Raw genomic sequence first — 6,230 nt, forward strand, 5'->3', positions numbered from 1 at the left:
TGTGTTTTGTATATGTTGTGATGTATAGATCCTGTTCATTCCTTTACAGCTGAAGATCCAGTCTTTCCAACACCGTTTGTTGAAAAGGCTCTCTTCCCCCCATTGAATGTGTGTTTTAATCCTTTATCAAAGATTAGGTCTCTATAGGTACTTGGTTGTATTTCTTTCTTCTCAATTATAATCCATTGGTTTTCATATATATTGTACTGGTCCCAGGCTGTTTTATTACCATGGCTATATAACAGGTTTTAAAATGTAAGAGTGAAAGTTCTTTGAATACATTTTACTTTTAAACAGTGTTTTATTTACCCTGGGTTTCTGTCATTTGCATATAAAGTTGGTGATTAGTTTTTCCATTTCACTGAAGAATTGTGCTGGGATTTGGATGGGGGTTACATTGAATTTGCCTTTTTGGAAATATTAACATTTTTACAATGTATAGTCTGCTTTTCCAGGAAAAAAAGGTAGCTATTTCCATTTGTGTAATTTTCTTGTAGCATTGTTTTGTAGTTTTGCTTGTATAAATCTTTTGTTATTTGGGTAAGATTTATTTCTAAATATTTTATCTTTTGTGTAGTTATTATAAATTGTATTGTTCTTTTAATACTGTTTTCAGTATCATCATCCTTAATATAGAAGATCCAACTGATTTTTGTATGGTGATCTTATTGTGTGCTACACTGCCAAAATTTTCAATTAATTTGAGTAATGTTTAAATTGCATCTTGGGGATTTTTATATTTAGTAATAAGCTGTCTGAAAATGAAGAAAGTTTGTTTCTTCTGTGCTTATGTATATATATTTAACATATTTTTTATGTAGTATAGCTCTACCCAAAACTTCCAGGGTTATAGCATGTAAAAGTGGTGATAAAGGGCAACCCAGCCTAGTTCATTATTTCAGGAAGTTGTGCTTTTCATGTCACTGAAAAGCGTGAGACGTGGGCCTTTGGTTTCACCTGTGTGGCTTTTATGTGGTTGAGAATTTTCTATTAATATTCTATTGGGTGTTGTATCAGGAATGGATGTTGAAATTTATCAAATGCCTTTTCTGCATTGATTTATGAAATCAGGTCATTTTTCTCCCTTATTTTGTGCATGTGCTGAATTACATTATGTTTTAATGTTAAGTGATGCTCACATGTTTAGTATGCATCCCACTTGATTGCGATGCATTTTTTCTGCTTTGTTGAATTTTGTTGGCTATGGTTTGTTTTATTGAAGATCTTGGCGTTTATAGTCATTAGATATTGGTCTGCTAGTTTCAATTCTAGTGCTGTCTTTGTCAGCCTTAGCTATCATAGTTATAATTGCTTCATAAAATGAGTTCGGTAGTATATTATTTCCCATTTGTTTATTGTGGAAATATTATGGAAAATTGGTAGTAAGCCTTCTCTAAATGCTTGATAGAATTCCCCAGTGAAATCGCCTGGTCCTGGAATTTTGATGTTTTTTTGTTTTCAAGTAATTAGATCTAGTTCTGCTCATGTTATAGGCTTGTTGGGGTTTTTAATACCACTGTGTGGTGATTTAGGTAAATGCAGTGAATTTCTAGAAATATATATACTTTTCCTACAATTTCAAATTTGTTGAAATATAGTTTGTCAAAATGCTTTTGATTTTTAAAATACTTTCATTGGGGACTCTTACATCTCTTATCACAATCCCTACATTCATCCAGTGTGCCAAGCACATGTGCACATATGTCGCCATCATCATTTTCAAAGCATTCTCTTCCCACTTAAGCCCCTGATATCATTTCCCCATTTATTCTTTCTCCCACCCGCCCTCCCTCACAAACTCTTGATAAGTTATAGATTATTATTTCTACATCTTGCATTGTTCTCTGTTGCTCCTCACCCACTTTTCGTGGAGGGGGTTCTAGTAATTTTTGTGATTGATTCCCCTTTTCTCCCAGCACCCTCCCCTAATCCTCCTGCTATTTCTACTCTCATTGTTGGCCCTGAGGGGTTTATCTATGCTGGATTTCCTGTGTTGTGGGCTCTTATCTGTAGCAGTGTGCATGCTGTGGTCTAATCCGATTTGTAAGGTGGAATTGAGGTCATGATAGTGGGGTGAAGGAAGTACCAAAGAACTAGAGGAAAGTTGTGTGTTTCATCAGTGCTATACTGCACCCTGACTGGCTCATCTCTTTCCTGGGACCCCTCTGTGAGGGATGTCCAATTGGGTTCTTTGTGATTTTTTATTACCTCATTTGGTACTCTTGTAATAGTAGCTATTTTATTTGTTTATTTGTAGAATTTATTCTCATTCTTTCATTTTTTTAAGAATTCTAGTGGTTTATCAATATTATTAAAATTTTGAAGAACCAAGTTCTCTTATTGATTTTCACTGTTTTTTGTAAATTTTCTGACTCACTTATTTCTGTCTTAATTTTATTATTTGTTTTCTTCTAGTATCTTATGATTTGTTTTCCTTAACTTTTCCTAATTGTTGTAGTTGATGTGTTATGGTACTTATTTTAATTCATTCTACCTTATTGATATATGCAATTATTGCTAGCACTTCCTGCTAAGTACTGCTTTTGCAATATTGCAATGATTTTTGATATGTTGCATTTTATTGTCATTGGTTCAAGGATTCTTTTGTCTGTGTTCTAGTGCTTTCATGTTCTATGTATCTAATTATTTGAGGTTAGTCATTCTATGGTTGATATATAATTTTATTGCATTGTCATCTGAAAAGATGTTTGACCTTAAATGTTACTACCTATTCTAGAATAGATTCTGTGAGTGTTAGAGAAGAAAGTGAAATGAATTTTTGGTGAGGGCAGTGCTCTTTTATATTTATGACATAAAGTTGATTGATTATGTTATTTGATTTTTCTGTATATTTGTTGGTTTCCTTTCTGGTTCATCAGTCTTCAGGCGAGAGTTCTGTATTGAAGTCTCCTAGTATGATCGCATTTCTCTTCCCTTCTTTAAGAATTTTATTAATGCATTTGATCATCTTTCACTTGGTATATAATATATATGTATATATATATACTAAATATTGTTATGCTTTCTTGTTTAGTAAAAGCATTCATAATTAAATATTGACCTTCTTTGTCGATCGTTATGTTACTAACCTTGAAGTCCGTTTTGTCTGAGATTAATTTTGGTATTCCAGATTTTGACTGCTTTTAGCTTGATATATTTTTTCATCCTTTACTTTTTAACTTATGCTTATTTATATATCTAAGGTGCATTTCTTGTAAGCAGAGTATTAAAAGTTCCTGTTTTGTTATCCACGGTTGGTGTTTCTTTTTCTTTTAACTGGTCATTTTGTCAATTTACATTCAGCGCTGCTATTGACAGCTATTCTTTATTTTTTTCTTCAGCTGTTTATTGACATACAGGTAGTCTCTATAGCAACAGGCCTGGAGGTGGCTGCCGCAGGGGTTGGGGGACAATGGAAGGCGGTGGAGTGTTTTTGTCTGAACAAGTGTTTGACAGCTGAGGAGAGCGCAGGAACTCGTGTCCAATGCACAACTAACATGTGGGAAGGGGGAGCAAGTTCAGGACTAGAGTCTGCTTGCACTGGAGCCACGGCTACCCCGCCACTCTCAGGCATCTGGCTTTTGCTGTCTGCTGACCCCAGGCAGGCATTCTCTGGGCACCCATGTTCTGCAGGGACTGAATGGAGCACACCTAAGCGAGCTTGTGGACCTCTTGCATTCAATAATCACGGGGCCTCCAGTCCCGCAGCCCTCGTTCTTCCCTGGCTTGGGTAGTGCCACAGAACGGGCAGCCAGGCTCTGGGCAACCCCACCCAGCAGGGCCATGTGGCACCAGAGACGTTCCACTCCCTTCCTGGAGTCCCAGCCCAGGGCGCCATCCTAGCCCGGAGGAAGCACTACAAATGTTGCTTGCTTAATGGCTGAGTTGGGGGAGGGGTTGGGGCAGGGGTAAAGGAGGGGACCCAGGGACCATCACAGCACGGGCACGACACGCATGGAGTTGGTAAAGCCGGAGCCAGGGCGCCATCGGTCAGCACAATGACTACGTCGCCAGTCTTAAAGAAGCCTCGGGCTTTGCCAACATTCATGGCCAGGTTCACCCGGAGGTGCACATCCTCAGCCCAGGCTGACACGACCTGGTCCTTACACGGGAGAGGAAAGATGCCTTGGTACAGGTGGGCCTGCCGAGCGGTTTGGGGGTTCCGGGTCACAGCAATGATGGGGGCACGTGGGCGCTATCTGGCCACCTGGTGAGCAGACCTGCCAGACTTGGTGAGGACGATTATGGCCCCACTGCGGCACTTGAACGAGGCCTCCACGGCGCCCACGGTGGCGGCTTCTGTGGGGTTGCTGGTAATGGGCGCCAGGCGGCGGAGCTCCTCGAACAATTGCAAGTGGTAGATGGCAGCCTCTGCCTCACGGGCAATCAGGTGCTGCGTGCGCATGGCCTCCAGAGGGTAGTCCCCCTTGGCCGTTTCCCCTGACAGCATGATGCAGTCCGCTCCGTCCAGGACAGCATTGGCCACATCGCTGTCTTCAGCCCGGGTCGGGCGGGGCTTCTTGATCCTGCTCTCCAGCATCTGCGTGGCACAGATGACGGGTTTCCCAGCTCGGTTGCAGCGCCCGATCATCATCTTCTGAGCAAGGAAGACCTTCTCTGCTGGAATTTCGATGCCCAGGTCACCACGGGCCACCATGATCCCGTCGCTGGCCTCCAGGATCTCATCAAATCTTCTGACTCCCTCGTGATTCTCGATTTTGCTGATGATCTTGATGTTCTTGCCTTTCTCTCCCAGGACCTTCCTGACCTCATGGACATCGGCCGCCTTGCGGATGAAAGACGCAAACACCCTATCCACGTCCTGCTCCACACCGAACTTCAGATCCTGGATGTCCTTTTCGGACACTGCAGGCAGGCCCACGGCAGTCCCAGGAAGGTTCACACCCTTCTTGCTGCCCAGGGAGCCACCGCTTTCCACTTCTGTCACCAGGAAGTCTGCACCTTTCTCCTTCATCTGCAGAGAAATAAGCCCGTCGTCCACATAGATCTTGCTGCCCACATCCACCACTTGGCAAATGTTCTTGTAGTCTAGCCAGAGCACACTCCCATCACACTTGCCCATGGACGCGTTATCCAGAACGACCTTCAGAGTGGCTCCCTTCTACAGCTCCACCTCAGCTGTGCCGCTGCCCTGGATGAGCCCCGTTCAGATCTCGGGCCCCTTAGTGTCCAGGGCCACAGCACTGGCTGGTAGAGAATGGGGTCAGAAGCAAAGCTTTCCGTGGCCACACGCACGTTCTTGATGGTCTCTGCATGGTACTCGTGGGTCCCATGAGAGAAGTTCATGGGAGCCACATTCATTCCAGACTTGATCATTTCCTTCAGCATTTCCACCGACTGGGAAGCTGGGTCAGATGATGGTGCAGATGATGCCAGTGTTCCGGGCTGTGATGGGGGCTGAGTCAATGTCCAGGCGGCACATGTGCTCCAGGAAGGTGTCAGCCATGGCTGCGTGCAGCTGCTGGGTCTGGATGAAGGCAGATCCCTCTTCGCGATGTGACTTCGACATGGTTTCTGCAGTTCTCCGGCGTGCTCTGGTCTGGGCTGCGCTGCAAAGGCAGGAGTGCCTGACCGCAAGCTCCCGGGTGCGTCGCTCCAATCGACAGCTATTCTTTTGTTAGTGTCATTTGTTTCATTGTTATGGTGTTATTGTTTTCAGTTTTCGCGATTATTTTTAGGCATTTTTCTATTTTTTCTTGGTTGTTTTGCTGATACTATCTGCTTTTACTTTTTTATCTTATTGCTTGTTTGTCTTCCTTGTATAGTTTTCCTTTTTTTGTTATGTTGAAGTTTTAGCTTTTTCTTTGAGTTTGTTTGCTTTTTCATGTCTTCTTACAATTCCTAAAAAGTCCGTTGCATTTGGTGAACTGTTTAATATCTTCTCAATTTGACTGTTTTTTCCCCTACTCTGTTACCTCTGCTCTTGTTTGTCTATTTATTTATTTATATCTTTATAGTGGAATGTTGTCTATTATTCCTTGGTTTGATTCCTTTACTTTTTCACTCTGTGTACTACTTACATAGACTATTTTCTCAATATTAATCACATTCCTCCTTAGAATTCCTTGTAGTATGTTTTGAAATGGTGGTTGTGCTTTTTAAATTCCTTTATTGTTTTCTTATCTGCAAATATTTTTATTTTTCCTTCATATTTGAAGGATATATGGGGTGAGTATAAGATTCTTGTTTGGTAGGTTTCTTTTCTTTTC

General features: G+C 41.8%; 1 pseudogene; it reads right to left on the bottom strand.

Annotated features, from left to right (window-relative positions):
- Positions 1–3,932: 3,932 nt before the first annotated feature.
- LOC142461095 (pyruvate kinase PKM pseudogene) lies at positions 3,933–5,536 on the bottom strand (annotated as a pseudogene).
- Between the last annotated feature and the right edge of the window lie 694 nt (positions 5,537–6,230).

The sequence above is a fragment of the Tenrec ecaudatus genome, chromosome 11, assembly GCF_050624435.1.
Source record: "Tenrec ecaudatus isolate mTenEca1 chromosome 11, mTenEca1.hap1, whole genome shotgun sequence".
Classification (NCBI taxonomy): domain Eukaryota; kingdom Metazoa; phylum Chordata; class Mammalia; order Afrosoricida; family Tenrecidae; genus Tenrec; species Tenrec ecaudatus.